The sequence below is a fragment of the Pararge aegeria genome, chromosome 6, assembly GCF_905163445.1.
Source record: "Pararge aegeria chromosome 6, ilParAegt1.1, whole genome shotgun sequence".
Classification (NCBI taxonomy): Eukaryota; Metazoa; Arthropoda; class Insecta; order Lepidoptera; family Nymphalidae; genus Pararge; species Pararge aegeria.
The window spans coordinates 14,050,206-14,074,167 of NC_053185.1; the positions used below are offsets into that span (position 1 = coordinate 14,050,206).

At 37.2% G+C, this 23,962-nt stretch overlaps 1 protein-coding gene across 2 annotated transcripts in view; it reads right to left on the reverse strand.

Moving 5' to 3' along the window:
- The window catches only part of LOC120624761 (polycomb group protein Pc), a 34,835-nt gene that overhangs the window by 2,995 nt on the left and 7,878 nt on the right, over window positions 1-23,962 (reverse strand). The gene's annotated exons all lie outside the window — the stretch shown is intronic.

Sequence of the window (23,962 nt, forward strand, 5' to 3'; positions counted from 1 at the left end):
AACTCAATATAAACTTAAGATTGTATTAGAAGCAAAGCGCGGCACAATAATATTAATTTATTCCCCAATTTAATTGATAAAGAGAGTGTTGAAGTATAGAAGCAGGTATGTTTAATAACAAATAATTCAGTTAAACTCATCGATAAAGTACCTAATTTTTTTTAACTTAGCATGCACCTTAACTGCACATTCCCTTCTCACTTATACCTAACTACCACTACTACTACTACTACAAAAAAACAAAATATGTATTGGCTTTCGACAAAAAAGGCAGATACGCAGGTCGGTCCGGGTTCGCAGTTTCGGAGCGCACCTGCCCGGAACAGCTGTCGGCTATCTCCCCCGGGATCGAACCCGAAACATACTCCGTGACACCAAATGCCGTTACAAGTCTACTAACATGCAATACTTATGGACACAGCAGCTAGAAAATAACAGTAGGTAGAAAAAACGTGATACTAAACGAGCATTAGGTAGTGTATCTTAATACTAAATACCTATTATGCTTTTTTATTTAGTCTTATGTAGGCTTTGGCTATAAAATATAGCATAAGGAAACATACTAAGAAGTAGGAACATGAAATAGATAGATAATCATAAGTGGGAAAATTTAAACGTCTGGCAACATTATTTACCGTTGTCACTAGTCAATTTTTGTTTTAATCTGTTCTCGTAGGGAAATGGCAAAGGTATATCACCGTACAGCCATTTCTTAAGTGTTCAATATTCATATCTTTTCGCTTCGAAAGTTCCCGCCTTTCTCCCGTCACCCTTCAATGTTCAGTTACGATTAACCAAGCAAAAACTTGTCAACGGCTGGATGTAGAGAATTTATTTTTTAAGTTTATGCTTACACCTTTAAATTAAGACTGGTGATGTATATTATGTGTGATGAGTTAATAAAACAAACCGTTCAGAAACTGTACTAAGTTAAAAATGTTTCTGAACGCAACCCGTTTATCTTTATTGTACTTATAAGTTGTTTAATATTATCTGTGCAATTCAGAATAATATTTTAAATATAAGAAAAAATACCCTACCAACGCACTAGGTAAATACTAAAGATAAAAGAAAAAAAAATAGATACCGCAGTAGGTACCTACATAGACAAAGTTTAATAGCCGTGATAAATAACAATCCCATAATGGACACCTGTGGCGACACAAATTACAAAGAAAACTGTCTAATACTCGTATAAGCCTGATGTTTATTACGGGCCTTTCTCTTTTATCAATTTTCTATTCGCATGGGAAAAGTAGTTCTGTGCTGTTAGGTTAAAGCTCAAAATTCTTTATGGCTTAATAGACATAGGGCGTTTCGCAAGCTCCTACCTGTAGTAAACTCTCGCCTCTTATTGGTTTTAATAATGAGGGGTGAGTTGGGAGCTACCGTACGGCGTGACTTTGTAGTGACGTCGTTCTAGCTTCATTTTAAGAAGACTTTTGAAGAGTGTCTTTTTAATTATAAGCTAAAGAAGGATAAGCTAGTAAGTTAACATTAGAAGAATAGAATTGAAAAACTTTATTGCATCATCACACAATAGGGAAAACACGAGACAGAAATAGTACTTAGTGATAGGGTGCAAAGGCAGTCTTATCACTAAAAGTGATCTTTTAAAGGTAACCTGAGCGTGCGAAGACGATAAAAAAGGAGAAAGTGGATGGTGAAAGTGGATGTAGAAGTTATCTAAGTCGTTTTAATTTCCAATAAATTACGTGTTTTTTTGCTATTATAATAATGCCTTTATTACTATAATATAAGCGTTGGCTAAAATTATGTTTTATCTACTTGAAATGGTAGCTTCTTATTAGTGTAGATACCTATTATAGTACGTATGTGAAGTTATCTTTAACCTAACTGAGAAGGTAATAAAGTTATAGGACGTCAATACAGTGAATCATAGGATTCTATCTAATATAGCCATTGTTTACAATAGGCTCTTGAAAATTATAATGTTTCACCGAATGCATTCTAAACAAACTAACAAAAGGCCATGTTAAAATTATAAGATAATGTTTCACCGAATGCATTCTAAACAAAGTAACAAAAGGCCATGTTAAAATTATAAGATAGATGCCCGCTAAATCAAACAAATGGACATGCAAGAAGAAATAATGCCTACATTCCATAAAAACTACACATGATGAAATTTCAACATATCTACTTAATAAAATTTATTAACATCTCAGCAAAACCCCAAAGAAAATTTGAAAAAAAAAAAAACAAAATAACTTGCAATACTTCAACCAAAGTCCAATAAAGAAATAAATAACCATTTCTGTCATTCAATCTCCACATCTAAGGCCCTTGATACGAAAATTAAACAAAAACGTTGGGCATTACAGAAAAAATAAAAAGGATCATTGGGACGTACACGCAAGGTGAGAGCGTGCGGCTGTGCGGCGATTGGCCGGCGGGCGGGGCGAAGGGAGAGGGGCCCCGCCCCCGCTCCATCTGCCTCCACCCCCGCAACGCCTGTACCGAGCCCACCACAGAACCTATGCGGCCCGCCTACTTACTATTTACATAGGCGTAAAGTCGTTTTTTGCTTAAACTGGGCGTATATATAAAATGGTGGTTTTGTTATAGTGGCATTGCCATGGGCGTACCACGAGTCGGGAATCATAGACGCCAATTAGAGCCGATTGCTATAATTAACGAGTTAATTAAACAATTATAAATACGATACGCAGGTGATGAGTTAACTTTATTTGAAAGCCTCCGAGGCGATTCTGACATGGGTTCAGCTGGAGATGAGTTATTTGGGTGTACATCGTATCTTTTACAGGGCGATTATTGGAATATAATCTGTTAGTTAAATCAACAAACAGTTTATAATATATCCCTACTGAAGCTTCCACTTACGAGAGACTTTCATTCTGTTACATTTTTGTGATGCCTCACATACGAATACGTTTAAATTAGAAACATTATGACGTTAGGCTCTGTGAGAATAAGATTATTGCGACGCGACGTTTGTTTTAATAGGCAAGAACTTTGGCTCTGAAGATTATGACGTCACAGCCTGGTGGGAAGAGAGCGATTGGGAGACCAAAATTGCACTGAATAGATAGAGTAGACGGGAATGCACAAGCCTCCGGCATGCGAAGCTGGCGAACATGGGCACAAGATAGAGGTGCTGTTGATGCTAGTGAACTTTTGCTCTGTAAGTCATAACCTAGTTGTGATGACTATTAATAGACTGTTAATATAGGAAACTAAGGACTCGTATCTACTTATACCTACTCTGTAAGCAGGGGCGTGCATAGGATTTTTAGACAAGGGTCAATTTTTTTTTTACATTAAACTTTGTGGCTCTCCTCTGAGGCAAGTAGCTAAGTTCAAGTACCTTGGCCACATAGTAACCGAACGCCTTGATGACGACATGGACATCGAACGGGACGCCGGACATCGATCGACGGGAACGGGGAGCGCCGGGCGCTGTCGGTCCGAGGCAATATGCTTGGCTCGCAGTTTTGCACGGTGTACCACGCAAGTAAAGCTTGCATTATTTAGAGTTTACTGCCAATCATTTTACACGTGCAGTCTGTGGACACACTATACGCAGCGAACATACAGCGCCCTGCGAGTTCAGTACAACAATGTGCTAAGGGCGGTGTTGAAGAAGCCACGACGCTGAAGCGCGTCAGAGATGTTTGCGGAAACGCGGGTAGATGATTTCTACGCGATCATCCGCAAGCGTGCTTTTATTTATTTATTTATTTAAGAGCACTAACAACATGTATATTACACGTTTTTTAAACATAGCACACACACGAACACATGGACTGATATGCACGTAAATGACAAGTGCACATAGCATTGACAAAGCGTCATATAAACTTAATTACTGAGTTTTATCTACTTTGGAAATAAATGTAAATTTTTATAACGCAATGAAGAATTTTGAAATGTTTACACGACAAGTGGCGCCACCGTAGTTGCGTCAATGATGAGCAGGCTCGTCAGCAGCACCGACACCCTCCTCAGTTCACTGGCATTTAGGCTGGACAGCTCTCTCTGGGGAAGCTCGGATAGTGTGCACACGCGCTATAGGGGTGTTATAAGTTAGACTATATAAGGAATTTTGTGTATAGAATGAGGTTGTTTTTTAGTTGTTAAGTACTAACATAGGTTTAACTTTATTGTTTTACTAACACGATATGGACAAATGTCCGAAATAAAGGTTATTATTATTATTAAAAAAGCAACAATATAAAACAACGCAGAAAAACACTACTGGTTTTAAAAAATGTTTAGGTGAAGCAATGTTCTATTACACCTATCGAATAGACATATATAGCTGCTGCTTAGTCATGAATCGGTATCGTAGAGTTGGATTCATTGTTTCCAAAACCCTCTGAGGGTAGGGTATGCGACTCATTGAGCTATGTCAGTTCTTCTACGAATCTCCACATTTCTGATTTGATCACGTAAAGATACTCCGAGCATAGCTGTCTCCATCGCTCGCTGAGTGACTCTGAGCCTTCTTATGACGCCCATTGTTAGCGAGCATTTTTCAGATATTTGCCGTTTTTTTTTTGAGATATTTGCCGTGCCACTTTTAAATGATGGCTAAAGACGTTTAAAATGAGAACTCTTTATCTATCTAGAATCTTAAGGACTTGTTCAGTTTGAATATAGGTACCTTAGTTCTTGTGATGGCTAGAGGCGCTTAAAACAGGAACCTAGGGACTTATATTCTGCAACATTTACGATGTCTATTAAGATGATTGAATCAGAAACCTGAGCTTTATGACTTTTTGCTGCATAAGTGATGAATAAGATATTTGTGATTACTACGTAGATATATAGGTAGGGACGTTTATATCAGAACCAAGTACGACGACGAGTTGCGCAGAGGGCAGCGACCTTGCTTTCTGAATCCAATGTCGTGGGTTCGATTCCCACAACTGGAAAATGTTAGTGTGATGAACATGAATGTTTTTCATCAGATATGTATATTAGTACCTATAACACAGGCTACGCTTACTTTGGGGCTAGATGGCGATGTGTGTATTGTCGTAGTATATTTCTTTATTTTAAGTAAGTAAGTAACACCGAATCAAAGAAGATTCCTAGGCATAACGAAATCATTCGTTATAATATCATTTGCTTTAACGGTGCAGGAAACATAGTGAGGAAACCTGCATGCCTGAGAGTTCTCCGTTATGTTATCAAAGGCCTGTCGAGTTCCCCAAACTACGCTGGGCCAGCGTGCTACTGCCTAAACTCTTATGGGAGCCGTGCCCAGTAGTGGGCCTGGAATGGGTTGTTATGATGATGAAGAACTGAAACCCTCTCTTCTATATTAGTCTAGCCTGTCAGAGGTTTATTGATAGAAATGGTTATGATATTCAATTATTTTTATAAAAAAGACAACAAATCACAATTCAATCACACATTTACATCGTTAGCTCGGGGCCCGCATATTTGAATATCGTTACACTGATACGCCACGAACTATTGTTATAAATCAGTTCACGCTCGTTAATGCCCTTGCAACCTCCCTGGCGCAATGACAGCGTACTATAACAGCGAAGACGTAGATTTGAACCCCGGGAGGGGAAATTTGGGAATTTATAATTTCGGAATGACCTGGTGGCAGTGGCGTGCACAGAGGGTATGCACAGAGTATGCAGAGGATATAAAATGAAGAAAATCTCCAGTAAAAGTTATAAAAAACTTAAGGATAGGCATTGTAAGTGTTATAAAAAGCCTATACAGTATTTTGTGTATCATCTGCATACCCTGTGCATACCCTATACCGCTCCGCTTTTATCTCTCACAAGATAGAAAAATGAATGTTTAAATGTAAAATGTAAATTGTTGATGTTGGAAAAGAGCAACTGCTGAGTTTCTTGCCGGCTTCTTCTCGGTACAATCGTTTTGCGTTTCGAACCGGTGGTGGAGTCACTACAAACAGACAGACTTGACGTTTCAAAAGTGCTTATATTAGGCCTACTTGTAATAAATGAATTATGAATTTTGAATTTTAATTATATGCACGCCACTGTCTGGTGGGGGAGGCTTTTGCTCTAACAATAACAATTGCTCTAACCAGGTTGCTTCTTAAATATTTTCTAATGACAATTTGACATGGTAATAACAAAAAGAACACCCGGCTCTTAGTTTGTTGTGGGCTTCTTCTTAGACCAGGGCGCGTTTGGAACCCTCGTAGCTATAGTTTTAAGTTTACGATTGTAGTTATCGCTATCACTACTCACTGCTATGTACACATTTTGTATATAATCAACGCATCAAAAATGCCATCTATGTGCCTATTTGAATAAAGAAATATTTGACTTTGACTTTGCCGTGGGTTTGACCGGCCCACTACAGGGGACGGGTCTCCTTTCTCAATGAGAAAGGGTTAAGGCCGAGGTCCAACACACCCAGTGCGGATTGGTAGACTCCACACTCCTTTGAGAAAGTTTTGAAGAATTGCAGGTTGCCTGCATGCCTGAGAGTTCTCACGAAGTTTCCTTCACCGTTGAAGCTAGTGACATTTTAATTGCTTAAAACGCACATAACTTTTATATAAGTTAGAGGTGCGTGATGGGATTCGAACTTTCGAAAAAGTCCTACCGGGCCAGTGGCGTGCACAGGGTTTTTCACCAGGGTCTGCATAAAGAAGGCAGATGCCATAAAATGAAACAATCCTTCACATTAATGGGTTACTAGCTGACCCGTGCAACTTCGTCTGCACCAAATCGGTTATTACTGGAAAACACAAATAAAATGTAATTTTCTAAAAATGAAGCTAGATCGATTTATCGCCTCCGAAACCTCCTGTATACTAAATTTTATGAAAATCGTTGGAGCTGATTCCGAGATTCCAATTATATATATATACTCGTACAAGAATTGCTCGTTTAAAGATACAAGATACAAACATTTTAAAGTATGCAGAGCTTTTGTGCATGTATGAAGTGCACGCCACTGCCACTTGGCTATCAGCGCTTCAATTTGGCTTGCAACGGGTTAATAATATCTATAGTATTGACAGCATAATTTACAGTAGAACTAAATATAAAAAATCTATCTAGAAGTGACTGGTGGAGCGCAGTGGGTAGATAAAGTAGTTAATTAAAGAGCGGCGTTGGATCTCTGCCAGGCATAATAATTGATTGCCCGCTGCAGATCAGAATGCAGGGATTTTACTAGCACGGTTCAGCTGGTGAGGTTAGTTTCGTAACGATGCTTTTCTAATAAAATCAATTGATTATTTATTTATATACGCTTCGTGGGATTGAGTATATGCTTTTATAATCTTTTTGCCAGGGTAATTTTGGACCTGCCAATGCATAAGTTTAAATGTGTACACATTTATACACTATAATGTTACACATTTAATTCATCAATCTTATTTTAACCACGATTGATGAATATCTTAACGACATGGCTGCTTGGAAGCTGGCTCCGATCTCATCTCTCACAAGATAACGAGATAGAAAATGTATTATAGTAGGTATACTTATATATTTTTTCATTGTAAACTGATGTTGAAAAAGAGCAATCTGCTGAGTTTCTTGCCGGCTCTTCTCGGTGGAATCTGCCTTCCGAACCGGTAGATTAACTACAAACAGACCGACTTGATTTTTCAAAGGTGCTTATAAACTGAACCTACTTGAAATAAAAAAAAAATAATTTTGAATTTTTTAATTTTTACAGTTTAGTATTTATTAGGTTAGTTAAGGGCCTAATTCACATCTTATGTTACAGTAATTTTCTAAAGTGGGTAAATAATTAAACTTTTGATATCTCTAACTTGATATGTCCGAGATATTTAATTAAATCGAGTAGCATTTTAACAATTAATGTGCTGGTAAGTCTTATTAATTTAATAAATAGTTTTCAAGAAATAATTTAAATTATGTTTGCTTCGCAGTCAATGTTCATGACATTTTGCCGGCGGGTATTTTGATTTTTTTAACTCCTCGTAGAAAAGTATTAAAATATAACATTCATCAAAATAAAATTATCCGCGGTACGAAGTTCGCCGGGACAGCTAGTTTTTAATATTTTCTGTTTATATTGAAAGTTAAATTGTAATTTGCGTTGTACCAGGCAAGCATGACTTGGTTGGTTTTCGCTCGTAATTGCAGTGCGATCTCAGTCGATGCCCGCTGGGGAGTTGAATAATTAATTAAATCATCATCCGCCTAATAATCCACATCCCACTGTACCAGACCGCATCTGTCAGTATAGAAGAGGGGTTTGGAGGTTAGACGAACCACGCTACTTAAATGTAGGGCTTTACAAATCATTTTTAAAATGAATCTGTAGGTACCAGCGGATGCACTATGGGGCTTCATTGTAAGATCAAATTCAAATTAAAAAATATTTTATTCATGTAGACCTTATTACAGGCACTTATGAAGCGGTCATACATTTAACATGTTAGTGTTGGTGATAACTGCATTCGTTAACTTAAAACTAAAGCTAGGAGGGTTCCAAACGCGCCCTGGTCTAAAAAGAGCCCACAACAAACTTAGCCAGGTTTTTTTTTGTTATGACCATCTCACAGTCTAGTTTATGTTGAGCCATGAAGTTAGAGCATTTCATACCCAATCTTTTCATTTCAGACCCAAAGATTGGGTCCTTAATATTATAATAGGATTTTTCTATAAGCTTAGGTTTTATATAAACTTTGAACTTATTGAGAGACATCTCAAGGATTTCATCTGGTAATTTGTTATAAAAAGTTATACAATTATCCTTAAATGAATTTCTAATTTTATGCAGACTTGTAAACTGCACTAGTTTATTTTTACTTCTAATACTTATTAATATTGTTACAGTCCAGTTTATATTTAAAATTTGTTATATTTTTATGTAAGATCAGAATTAAGAATATGCAGAATCCTCAATCAGCCATTACTGCATGCAGTGCATGTCTCCAAAAAACGTAAAAACGCCCCGCGGACGTCTCGCTTGACATGTTGCTAGTACACAAACTTTTCACCTTTTCCCATTTCCCCATTTTATGTTAAACCTTTAGTAGGTACATTTGAGGTTTAAAGAATTACTGTCTACTGCTAAATGGAATGAAGTGACTGACCGCCTGTTCTAGAAAAACTACTAACTATCTAAAGTGAAGTGGTTTTTCATGCTTCAATATTAGCCGCGTAAGTACACGGTTTCTGTATGGCCTTAATTCTGTGATTGTAAGTAACGTTTGCGAGGAAGGCTACAACGGGAGAGGAGAACGTTAAGGATTCGGCATGCCTGAGATCTCTGTGATGTTCTAAAAGGACCGTACCCTATAGTGGGCCGGTACCTACTGTATTTATAATTATAACGAAGGTAGGTAAACAGAAGGGGCTCTATTGGGTATAAAGATCCTGCCTACTATTGAATAAGTTTAAACAATGTGTTAAAACACATTTATTTATTACAGCGAGGTTACTGTTACATTTGATGAATTTCCTTAAGATAAATGATAACGACTAAGACACCGGGAGGTATCTTTGCATCGTTCGAGTCCATGTAGGACTGAAGTGTATCGATAGTGCAGTCGTATTTTCATCGAAATACCCGCAAACTCAATAATAAAAAAAAAGAAAAAGTTTCTTGAAAACTATTTATAAATTAAATAATACTAATTATAAACGTAGCTATTTGTAAAAAACCTAATCAAATGTTAAATTTTATTTACCCACTTTATAAAATTTCTGTACCACTAAGTTGCTTGGAAGCCCATCATTCATCTCTCTCAAGAAAGAATACCTAATGATTGTAAACTGCTGAGTTTAGCGTTGGCTTAGTCTCAGTAAGATGAGCCTTAAGATAAGTCTGTAGTAATTCTACTTACCACCAATCCGGATTGGTGGTAAGTAGAATCACTACAGACATACTTTCAGGTTTCAAAAGCTACTACTAGGCGTACTTGCAACTTTGAAGTCTTTTTTTTTTGGTTATTTCGTGTGATATAATGGCTATCCCAAATATCTATATCGCACCTAGGAAATGTGTCTCCATAACCTAGTTCTATCTATACTGTGTGCGTGTGTATTATTGCCCACAACTGTCGATATTCGCTGAACGACTGCAATAAATACGGATATTGTGTGTGACATCGCTTCACTTTATCGGAACGAGCACATTTTGTCGTCTATCAAGGCACAAATTGCTACCCGGCTCTAGCTGTGGGCTGAATGGGAGGGTAGGGCGAGGGAGGGAGGGTAAAAGAGGGTGGGAGATTAATGGTCCGGGAGCGCCCGAACGAAGGCGCCAAAGGTTTGTAATTTTGGGGACAATCCTGACATTTAAAGTAATTAAACGCAGAAAAGTGCTAATGTACTAATTTATTGTACCTAAAGTATATTACCGATATCAAAAATGTTGTCAAACTTACCTTACTAACTTTATAGCGATGATGATGATGTATGGATGCCACAAATGTACATTTTTGGAGATACGTCGTGATAATATAGAAAAATCAAACCAACAAGTATATATCTTCAAGTTCAAGTCACGCTGAGCCGAGTGCCGACCCTAAATAACGTGTGTTGGGCAAGAAGATTCTCCTTGTTGAAAGTTGGTTTGCTCTTGACATATTTTTTACATGAATTATCATTCATATTCGCAGGGTCTCTCCCAAAGCAAATATACATAATTGTTTAAAAAATGAAATGTATAAAATACAGCTTCCGGCATCAAAATGTCTTAGCACCGCATCAGAGTGCAGCGTATAAGTAGCGGCACTTAACTCAGCAGATTGTACCTATACGTATACAATTGGAATAAACTGTGTTGCTGTTCACGGTGGATCCAAATACGCATGGTCTAATGTATGCATATAAACATACAAAAATAAAAGTAGGTATTCCTCCTGTATAACAAAACTCCATGATCTCTATAATCAAATCAGAAATTAGGAGATCCGTAGAGTTACTGACATATTTCAGCGAGCCGCGAAGCTGAAGTGGCAATGGGCGGGGAACATAAGAACCGACGGACGTTGGGGGTCTGAGGGTGCCGGAATGGCGACCCCACATCGGTAAACGCAGCGTAGATCAGCCCGAACGGGATGGACAGACGATATCAGGCGGGTCGCTTGGAGCCGCTGGAACCAAGCGGACCGTGGATTTTGGAACTCACTACAAAAGACCTGTGTCCAGCAGTGGACGTCAATCGGTTGAATTGATGATGATAATACTTCCTATCTTACCAAGAAAAAAATGTTGGGATGAAATTTTTAATAAAGTCCTTGAAAATGTGGTCGCTTGGTAACCGTAGACTCTGCCCACGGGGACCGATCGTGCGTTTAAACACGGATCCTCTCAAATTGCCCGAGCCACGGCTGTGAAATGTCCGCCAAAGTGTTTGTTTTGTAATTGTGAGTCTGCGAATACGAATATGACATATTAAAGTGTGGAGTGCACGTAGGTATGTTTAAGTTTAATTCTCATCCTATTAATATCCCTGGCGGGCATTTCATCGTCATCATCTTTTTCAACCGATGACCGGTTCAATACAGGGACAGTTCTCTCAGAATAATGAGAGCTTAGGCCGTAGTCCACCGTGCTAAACAAGTGCGGATTGGTGGACTTCTTACACCATTGTAAACTTCAGGCGTCCAGGTTTCCTCACGATGTTTTCCTTCGCCGTTAAAGCAAGTGCTATTTTAAATTAAACGCACATAACTCCGAAAAGTTAAAGCTGCGTGCCGGGATTCGAACTCGGCCTCATCCAAAAGGAAGACCGAACCTCAAAACACTAGGCTATATCCCCGCTACTATAGACAAAGATAATTCCTACGACTTATTTATGACTTCTTTGAAATTGAAAGACAGTTATCTAATGTAAACTGTTCAAAGACGCTAGAATAAACAACTGCTTGGGGATCCAAGAAGCGTTGGTATTTGGAGAGGCAATAAAAAGACTGGTGTTAATTGACAATGTGTCGTTGACCGCTCGACACAGCGACGCGATGGAGATAGCTTATTACTCATTATAACCAAACAAACGGTTTTTTTAGTAGACAGTCAGTGAAAATGCTATCAATTCTTGAGGAGGGTTGTCGCCAGAAATTAACACAATTTCTACAAACTCAAAGCAACGAATCAGTCTGGAAGTTTGCAGCATACAATATGTCGTTAAATATTATGGTCGTATTAAATATGGCCAAACCAGCAAGTCTGTCTTTAAGTTTGAAAAAGACTCTTTTAAAATGAAAATGGCGTACCTATGCACGCCCCAAAAACAGGTTCTTAGGGATCTGCCATTTCTGCTTAGGATTAAACTGCGCCACCTCGGAAAACAGTCTATACGTTTAAATGCTACATTCGCAAAGAATGATTATATTTAGGGAATTTTACGTTGGTATAGTTTACATTGTCCACCCCACGTTTCAAAGAGCTAGTTTGTTTTTAGACACAACGCAAATATTCAGTCATACCTAACGTAACCCCTGTATTCGGTATACCAAACAAGTAGGTACCTACGCTGTACACTTTAATTATATTTAGACAAGATGTATTGAAAGCAGACAAAAGGTAACTTGTCGGTCATGGTTAATGAAACGTGAAAACTTTGATTCTGTTGCGTTGCCTCATGTCTGTTGGAAGAGCGATTTGGCTTTGATCTCACGTTTCACTTCCGCGGTTTATATTTCTGTATTGTCTATTCTTGACTATTACGTTTTCGCTGTTCGAAAACGTAAGTAGGTATATTAATTAATAACTTGTCTTTCATAGCAGGTATTGAAATTCCTTAGCGTTGTCTGATTTTGCCTTTGTTCTGTTATGAAGCGGTCCGTAAGTACTTATTTTAAGGTCCGTAAGGTTACTTTTTCTTTATTTTCAAATTATTCACCGGTCTGTATGATATTAAAATCGTAACTGCTGAGCGCAATTTCATTCTGTAACGCCAATTTAAAGCACCTTACAGAAGTTTTAAACTTAGTAATTTAGTAGATATACTTCATATTCCCGTTTCCCATCCAACAAAAATAAAGGTTTTGCTTGAACTGGGTAGCGTGTGAAATGAGAATTTCGGAGAATTCAATGAAAATATTCTAAGTGTTTCGATTTATCAAAGTTAGAATATCTGGGAAATAAAAGTAGAACGTTATATAACAGCACGTGTATGAAACAATACTAATAAATACACTTTTAAACAAGGCACGTGTAAACACCTATCATAACCATACTCTTCATAATTCCAATCAGAGCATGTCACTTTAATAAAAGCCTCCATTTCAAGCAATGCACAATTTCATATCGGAGCGAAATTTAATATTGCAACGCTCAATGTATTTACCAAGCAAAAACGATCTCTATTTGTATTGTGTCAATGCACAGATTCCGATTGCAAAATGATGTGGAGTTTAATTTGGAACCCTCCAGAGGCGCTAAAAGGGTGGAGGCAAGAGGGAGGGAAAACGGATGGCTCTCGGGCCTCCGGCAATTGATGTAATGATCGCGTGATTAATATTCCCGTGAATCCGATGACTGTTTATATGGATATCGACGTCGCTAGAGGGATAAATAAGAATAACTATTTATGTTATTGAATTTGGAATGACTTGAGTTTTCAGGACCGATAGCCTAGTGGGTAAAACTTCGGCCTCGCTTTTGGGGGCACCGAGTTCGTTTCCCAGCACGCAACACGTTCTAACATTTTAGCTGGCGTCACACTTAGTTAGATTTCCGGTCGGTGTAAAAACGCGAGCAATTACGGCAGTCTACGATTAATTTCGAACTTATAAATATAATAAAATATTTTATTTACAGTTATAGGTACTATATATTTATATTTATAGGTATAGGTTGAATAAAATTTTATTCAAGGATTGTCTTTGTTGTTGGGCAAATTCTCAAATCTTTTGACTGACTCGTAAAAAATTGTAGATTTCCTATTAAATTACTGTCATTACGTTCAACGTAATTTTCTGCTTTAAATATTTGGCAATTAAAATTATTTTAATTGCCGAATATTTAAAGAAGTTTACAACAACAATTAAAAATGTAACACATATTATAAAAATGAAAACTCCAAACGCAACAAAAGAGATAATAAGAAATAGGTACCCTACTTAATAACATATTTTAGTCCGACACATTGCACATAAAAATCTAATTAGGAAAACAAAGCTATCCTCCTAGAACGAAGATATTTATTCTGTACACGCGCGGACCACCCCGGAGAAGTCGTCTTCGGAACGTGACGTGTCTCTATCGACTTTTCACAAACTTTTTGTGCGAATGATAATAAAATTCTTATCAATTAAAAAATACCATTGAAGCCGTTCATGTAGGTTTTATCAATATTAATTATCACATACGCACCTTTCATTTAATATTTTACTTGTATGTAATATTAATTTTTCCTTGGGCATGTTTGGTTATTGGTAGTTTGTTACCAGACACACAGTAGGTAGTTATAATATGAAGGTAATGCATTTAGAATAAATATTTCCGTCTGGCCGCTTAAATACTTCAAAGTTAATTTACATAAATTATCTCACTTATAAATAAACAACACTTTTATTTAAAACAAAATAACATTTATGAAAAAAAAAAAACTTTAAACCCAGGGCGATATCCGCGTATTCTTTTGTAACATAAATACTAGGAGTGCAGAAATTGTGAGGAGTTGTTGTTAGGTATCGAGAGAGGCATGCCACGCGGTGTGTGCGACGAGTAAATTGATATGTCAGACAAGGTAAGCGAGTTTGTGGGACGGCGAGGTACACTCGGTTTGGCGTTATGCAGACTTCGCAGTGCGCACGTCAGTCTTGATTCAACTGTTGTTGGGGAAGGATGTGTTTGGAATCGATTCGCATGTAAATGCTACAGACGCGGTTCATATCAGGACGCAATTAATTTATGTGCGTTTTCTCCGGTAGCTGTTTCACTAGGAATAAATGCATGTTTAACAAAAATAATTATATATTCCTAGTTCAAAAAATTGTTAAAATTAAATGTCAGAACATTCTATTATTATTGATAGGTTTTATGTTTGATTGTTACTGGCCCAGTAAGCAGTGGTAATGAGAAATTGTAAACAATTTAGTGACGGTGCGTGCACTTAGCGGTCCGTATCCACGGTCATCGACTCTGCGACAATTAAATCGATGCACTGTCAAGCGACGCGCCATACTTTTATAATTATTTGAACTACTGAATCGATGGGGACTGTTGAGATTCGTGTTTATTTCTTTGTATATTTTATATACGTAGGTCATTATTAGCTACTACTTTCATTTTCCATAATCACACATCAACAAACCGTAAGTCACTAATATATAAAATTGAGATTATTTACCTATTTAATGGGTGAATGAAAACATAGGACATAATTTTCGAACACGGTTGATATCTAAACAATAGGTATAACTTTATAACATAACGTACCTCAGACATGTATCTAATCAATAGTAAATTCTGAGGCTGATATTGTCAGATACCTACTATTGATTTCAACTGCTACCGTTTTTATGCTCTACTAGTATTTTTTAACCTCTATTTAGGTCGTATTAAGTGTATTTTTTTGACCCAGATAATTTTTATTTTAGTCAGTCAATTTGTTTTTTTTTTAAATAACAATGGCCTTTTTCTGGATATGTCTATGTGTATGCGCGACTGTCGGTTTAGAAGTTTAAATCAATTCGCTTTCGCATTTATAATATTAGGTAGGTACCTACTAGGGATTTCATTGGCAATCAATTCACAGAGACCACAAACAAACATTCGCGTGTAATACTTTTTTTCGCTAATATAATTCTAGTGGTAGGGCCCACTGGCACATTGCTACTGATAAAAAAAACCGTATTTATTATGTTTAATGCTATACTTTATATGGAATAAAATATTCATTTCGAAGTTACGTAATAGTAGTTTTTCCACAAACCTATCTAGAATCTCGAACAGGATATCCGAACAAAACGATTCCACAAGGGCAAGGTAAGTGGTACGCTTGTTCAAGACACAAAAGGGCTCCGGACCCTTAGCTTCCTTCAGTCGGAGAGCAAACACTTGTACAAACTAATTCCCCTTAAAGGTAACAAAATAGACACAGAATATATATTATAATAGCTAAATACAATGACAAATCGTATTTTTTTTCGTACAATCCTTACAACATTATGAATGCGCAAGTGTGTATGTTTGTTTATTTGTTTGTCCTTCCTTTACGGCCTAGGTAAGAAAAACTAGCACCAGACAATTATTGTCCCACCCAGGGTCTTGAAACCAGGACTTTATGATCCCTCATCGAAAACGTTTACCATTAGACCAAGGCAGCCTATTACTCGTGAAAGATACTTGTCTATAAGCACCCAATTAACTTGATTTTTGACAGTTAGTTGAAAGAAGGATCAGTACCTAACATAGACAACTTTTAATCCCACGAAAACGAACGGTTACCACAGGATTTGTAAAGAAACCCGTAATAAATGTAGGAGGGGAACGCGGGCAACAGCTAGTATTAAAGCGATTAGCTAGGTAAAGAGCTATCCTTTAAATATAATATTATAAATGTGAAACTGTGTTTCTCATTCACGCAAAAACGGCTAAACAGATTTGCATGAAATTTGGCAGGCATCTAGCCTTTGACATGGAAATGAACATAGGCTACCTTTTATACAGACTCTTTAAGTAGTTCCCGCGGGAAAATGGAAATGGAAAACGATTTTTCTTTCACGTGAATCAACATCTGTTTAACACCTATCGATTAAATGAGACCATTTTAATGAGCCAATGTATCGAAATAACAGTACACAAATCTTCAAATCAATCGGACCTGTGACACTTCTTGGCCCCTTTTGTAAAGTAGCATAAAATGCTATGATGCCATAGACAAACGTTGTTTGGCGTCGAGGGTAAACAACTTATGAAACGAGTCAACAACTTTCTTATACCAAAAAGACAAAAACCCTTTAAAAAAAGGCAAATAAAAACTTTGAATAAAAGCTATGAAATTTGCATCTCCAAATTGTTCGTCTGTTTATGATAATCCCAAAATAAAATAGCTACCATGCAATAACGAAGTCATATGGCTGTCGAAAGTAGAATCGTAATTAAAACGAAGTAAGTAGGGTATGGAGTCATCATATAAATAGGCTAATAACAAAGAATTGAAATGTTTTGCTCTATAAAACTCTCTTCTCTATTCTTAGTCGTGCACTCTTGGAAGAGTGGTCGTAGCGTGACCTCGTGACCAGTTGCCAGAGTCAACGATTTCACCGTATATTTCCAACGAGTAGGTGACCGCCCGCTAGCCCTTTTTCCTTCACAAAACTACTAAGCTCAAAATACCCGTTTCCTATCATGAAAAACAGTAAGAGACCTGTGAATTTTATACTCTAGTTTAATCATAAGTACTATAAAAAGGCTTGTTACTTGTTACCCGTTTTTAGGCTAGTTTTTACTCCCCCAAATCTGGCAACCCTGGTAATAACTCAATTAAGGGGATAACAGCCCGCGGCGGGATGTGTGCCCGTAGTTGGGTCGGGGCAGATAAGAAAAAAACACAATGCCGAACGGGTGGCACTGACACGGGCGCCGGGGGAGACATAACAAATATTTCCCGATAGCCTGGACCCTCGTCCCGACCCTTCATAACAGCGTTACTGATTACATTCCATTGTTATTTAGTATTAAACAATGTACAAACATTGTATTTATGAGATTGTTAGTTAAGGTCGCCACACATGAGACACGTGGACAATGGCTATGCGTAAGTGGTGGTACGTACATTAGGTAAGTTTTCGTTAACTCTTGTTATGGCAAGGAATTTTTACCACCACATATTTTCATTGCTCTGAAATAAATATGCTAGCATGTCTTTTTAAGCCTTAGCAAAATTGCATATGATCACGACTAAGATTTTGTCATATATAAAGGGAGATGCTAAGAATGAATTATGGGCTCTGAATGAGAATGTTCTTATTATACGAGGCTCTGTGGCAACGGCTGTTGGGAATACCGTTGCCACCACCCCTCCTTTTTCGACGGGTGTCGTACGAGGCGACCATGGGACTGTAATGGAGAGTGGGCAGAAGTCCTCTGTGCTACACTACCATCTATTGCGATCACCATCTTAGATTTTGGGATTATGGGTACTACATATGTTTTTTCAGGTACCTACTGATATCAAAATATATGATACAATACAGGAACACAATAAAATTTTGTATACGTAATTTGATTTTGCAATCACACAAATTGATACGCATGCGTGACCACGGTGTTTCAGCCAATAGAAAAACACAGTCATAACCTCAACGCTCACAAGTGGGTGTTGTATGAGCATGAATCCACACAGTAATATAACGGTCAATCCATTGAAATGTCACCCTAAGCCATTAAAGAATGTAGGTTACAAGATGACGCACTAACCGTGCACCGGAAGTCCGACGTCATACATAATAATGTGACGTGGGAACTAGCATCATCTCTCTCACCTTTAACGTGCCTACGCCACTAATTACAGTCCCTATCTAAATCAGATAAGGCGGGCAATAAAAAAATCCAACCTTTCCATTCTATATTTACATAATAATGCACGGGACATAACGACCGCCCGCACTCGGCTACGTCTCGGCAGCCGGCAGCGTGGCCAAGACTCAAGAGGTGCATTATTTTAATGACGGCAGAACAATTCTGGGAGGGATACTATGATCGCTTAAAGCTGTATTATTTAAAAAAAAAATTTTTTGATTTATTTCACTATCAGTTAGTCCTTGAAAGCTCACCTGGGTGTTAAGTTATGATGCCTAAGCCTAAGATGGTAACGGGCTAGCCTTTTAGGGATAAGCAGCAGGGGTATTATATTAAACCCCATAATCGATTTCTGTGTGACATCGTACCGAGATGCCTGATTCAATTGGATTTTTGTCTAGTAGGGTTTTAACTAGCCAACGCCGAAGCCTCCCACCAGACCAGACCAGAGATAGTTCTAAAATTATAAATTCCAAATTGCCCCTGCCGGATACCGAGCCCAAAACCTCCCAATTATTTATATTAATGAGCTTTCACGCAATTTTAATAGGACCAATTCAGTAACAACATATTTAATCAATGGACTTAACAGTATGCATGCCCTGCCTATAAATCGGTGTACGAAACCACAAATTGAATTGAAAACCCTCTACTAAGCGAACGGTTAAAACAAACAGATTAACTGGTTATAAAATACCCAGTTATTGTAAAATAAAATATTGTAGTATTACGTATGATATATCAACTTATATCTGACGGCCGACTGGCGCAGTGGGCAGCGACCCTGCTTTCTGAGTCCAAGGCCGTGGGTTCGATTCCCACAACTGGAAAATGTTTGTGTGATGAGCATTAAGTGTTTTTCAGTGTCTGGGTGTTTATATGTATTTTCTAAGTATTTATGTATATATAATTCATAAAAATATTCATCAGTCATCTTAGTACCCATAACACAAGCTACGCTTACTTTGGGGCTAGATGGCGATGTGTGTTTTGTCGTAGTATATTTATTTTTATTTTTTTTATTTATTTTATCTCATATGTACTTATTCGTCAATCAGTTACCTATAGGTAACTATTATAAACTTAGCCATTTCTCATGGGAAAGCTGGTTATAAGTTATACTCGTCTAACCGTGTCGATACTTTGATGTTGCAAAGAAGTTTCGAAAGAAGCGAAATATAAAAAAAAAAAACGAGATCAGTATCACGGATAAAGGTGTCGTGTTTCAAATGCATTATATTGAGATTAGTCGTTTTAATATCCACCTTAATTTTATTATATTAGGATTGAATTTGCGATGAAAAGCTGTGATCTGATCGTTAGTTCCCAGCGGTATCTGCGCGCAGTAACGGAATGTCTCATGCGTCAGTGTGCGTGACGGACAATGACGTTTGGTGTTGTCAGCTTTTGGGATAATTACCACATTTTGGAGATAAATCGAAGAGAGACTGAAATTCTATTATTTTGCCTAATAGTAATATATGAATCTTCAAATTATTCTTAACTGCAAATTATTTAAATGAATCTAACAAGTCTAATGATAGTAACTGTATACACGTCTGGTTACAGAATATCCCTTCCCCGCCAAGCATATTCTAAGAATATTTGTAGCTCTTTTTCCAGGCTTAATTTAACAATACCAGATAACGATATTTTATATTAGGCAACTTATTTTTTATCTTCAGCGCTATTACAGGTATGTTTATCAAGATTCCAGGGTAATTATTGTTACGTAGTCGGCATCACCACATTAATTGTGCGGGGCTTGCAGTTTCCCCATTCACCACTTTAATATTCGGAGCGTACACGTATGCGATTAAGTATGCTTTCAATAAATATAGGGGGACCTTTCACATAGAAAAAGTTTTTATATCGCGAAGGGTGGCAAAGAACTGTACCTACCTACGCAACGTGTACATAATAAGGCCCTAGTAATAATTTATCGTGTTGAGCGTAACAGGGAAATGTGTAGAGACCTTCAATTCGACTTTAAATATAAGTTCGAACTTGGCTGTCAACAGTGGATGGCAAGATAAAAGCTGATCCAAGTGGAAGCGTACACCAAGTGCTTCACCAAACTGTGTCTTTTCACTCTTATGATAGTAAGAAACGAAGAAGCAAAGCGTTGCGCGTGTAGGTACGTATCTACCTATATGTCACTTTTAGACACTACACAAAGTTCGTGATGGTGCCGGTTATAGATATACAATTTTTGTTTACGAGTTACTTTATTTTTTATCTATCTAGTGAACTTTATGGATTTTAGAATTAAAAATGAATATAGGTGGATCTTTTGTTTAGGTATCTAGATATCAGTATACCAAATTCGCTTACCGTTAAAAAGGATTTAGACTGTAATATTATAGTTTGAAACTTGTCTGTTCATTTCATTTCAATCATATCAAGAAAGAGGACCTAATTCAATTGTTTATGTAGGAGCCTGGAAAAATTAAACCAGTTTTATTTAACAGTGTTCTTTACGCAGATAAGAAAGAAGAGAATAAGGTCAATATGAACATTTTTCAAGATATATGTTGCCCGTAGATAGTCGCTTAAATAAAGGAAATATTTTAAAATTAACTATTAACCTAAAGTACCTAAGTAGGTAATGATTTAAATAAAAATTAAAATATATGGGACGACTCCATTCATTTCTCTTTGCCCTTCAAAGTTTTTTACGCCATTCTAATACAGGGATGGATAAAATTACGCCGAGGTATTGTCAGGCGATTATTTATAGAAAATTTGGTGGCTTTGTGTTCGGCTTCCAAGTGCAGCTATTCGTGTCAAATTGTTGATATCCTCGCGTCGCGCGTCACTGCCGTTTCTCTTTTTTATAAGATGTTAATAATAAAGACCGTTAGGTTTAGGTTCTTTCTTATATCAAATTCGTTTTAACTTAAAAATAATTATGTTCCTACAAATTACCGCAGCCTTTAAGTTGGCTCTGAGACGTTCGTAGGTAAGTAACATGTAGGTACAATGTCACTATCGAAACCCAAATCCCATATCTGTCAGTTAACTGAGTTTTTTTTACATCATACAAACTTGCGTGAAAGATGTGTTCCTATTTTAAGTATGTACAACAACAGTATGTACAATTTACAATAGAAAGCTTCAAAGTTTGTTTACATTATAAGACAAGTGAGACCAAAATACACTAAACATAAATCGTGCGTAGGTTATCGTGAGGGCACACACACCTACTTCTACTTAAGGAAACCAGAAGGAAGGAACTATGCGCAGTCGCAGTGGCTGTTGTGAAAGTCGCAATACCTCGCGGAATCCTTTGATGTTAAGTTCCTAAAGTGCTGCAGCAAGTCTAGCACGAGACAAACATGTTAGCCCCAGAATACATTTACTCTGGAATTAACTTTAACTTTTTCAAACTGCCAAAGCACGGCATCTCCGTTTGACACTATATATATATATATATATATATTTGAATATTAGTGCCCATTCTCCGAGAGAGAGATAAGAATGTCTCCTAGTCGTCTAGCAGGGATTTCACACTTAGAAACGACAGCGTCGGTAGACCCCTTAATGACCCAAACCCAACAATTACGTATTAAAAAGCACAGGACCGTCACTGGCGTGCAAAGAGGGTATGCAGAGGATATAAAATGAAGAAAATCTCCAGTATGAGTTACAAATTCTTGAGGGTAGGCGTATTATAACTACTTCTGAAGATTTTCCTCATTTTATATCATCTGCATACCCTGTGCATACCTTCTATGCACGCCACTGAGGACCGTTGACTGTGGAAATTTGTACAAGACAGTTCAGCTGTGGACGTCAGTGGCGTGCATAGAGGGTATGGGGATGCACAGGGTATGGAGATGATATGAAATGAAGAAAATCTCCAGTAAGAACTATAAAAAACTGAATAATAGGCATAAGTATTTATAGCTGGTACTGGAGATTTTCTTAATTTTATATCATCTGCATACCCCGTGCATATAGTGTTGCCCAAATTCAGTCTTGGTCTTGCAGTCTTGGTCTTGTTCTTGCGTTTTTGCAAGACCAAGACCAAGAACAAGACCGCGTATTTTTAGCAAGACCAAGACCAAGACTGACCGTGCAAGACTTGAGCAAGAACAAGACATAACCTGCAAGACTCTTGCGTCTTGCAGCTAGGACTTAGCGCTATTTCACGGAGTAGTTAGGTGTAACAGTTCGGTGTATAGGTAGGTAGGTACGCTTAGGAATTCTATGAGACGCAAAAAACTATATCAAAGAATATGAAAAACTGGACCTATGCGCATTACGACTAATACCATAAACATAGCGAATAAAAAAATATCTATTAAAATCAAACTGAGTGCATGCATAGTTATGTTTTAACCATCGGCACTTTGATAATGCGGCATCAAAGGTTTTGTACTTACTTCTCAAAGAAATTTGCCGCTTTTCGGAAGTACATGGTTATGATACACGCGCCGGCGGCTTCTTTTGAAATCTAAAACAATCGTTGCCGCCGCGCCGAAATCATAACATTTGACACTATTCATGCAAAATAATTTCGAATTTTAAGAGTACCTACAGGTGTTCCAAAGAATAAATAAGTTTCAGAGTGCTTAGAATGAAAATGAATACATTATACTGATCACGCAAGTAGTATTATGATTAGGATAAAATGGTGAGGATAGGTAGTAGATGTCATAATAATTCATTCTAGTAAGTAATTATAATATTGATTACTTATATGGTTTTAAACTAATTACTTAGGTACTATTATTGTACATTTAGTCATTATATTTCTTAAGTTTTTACAAGTTGTTTTAGCAAATGTAAGCTTATAAATCATAAATGTTTATTAAGAAACAGTTACTTCCATGGAGAACGACATATAGGTCAGTTGATTTTTCGAATTTCTTATCAAATCTTCAGTTATTTATTAATCTGCTTGATCTTTACTATGGCTATGTTAATTCAAGCTCACAATGTTCCAATTCTAATACGTTTTTCTAAGATTTAAAGTAAACTTTAATAAATAGTAATAGACTAATAGGTAATTGCAAGACTTGCAATATGAGTGTCATATTGAGAATATGAGTGTCATATTCTCAGGATATGATATTTCAATGAATGCAATTTTTTTAGGTACTCAAAAATAATTGAAATTGATAACCGCTGATAGAAGAGTGATCGGGGGATCAAGTTCTATCCCTGGCACCGGTTAATTGTGTAGCGTAATCAGCCAGCGTGGTGGACTACGAACTAAACCCTTCCCATTCTGAGACCTAGGCTGAGACCCGTGCCTTGTAGTGGGCCGGCAATGATGAAATTAAAGAAACTACTTTGTAGATACGTAATCATGAGGCTGGTAGCTTTTTTAAAGTTATTCCGTAGATAAATCTACACATCTACAAGGTCATATTTTAGCTTTAAGTACCTACCTACCTTAATACTTATCCAATCTGTATGAAGTTTGAAGTTTGAGCTCAAGATTTGCCTTTACGGTGCAGAATGGAATTTTATTAGATTCGATATCAACACGACATGAAAAG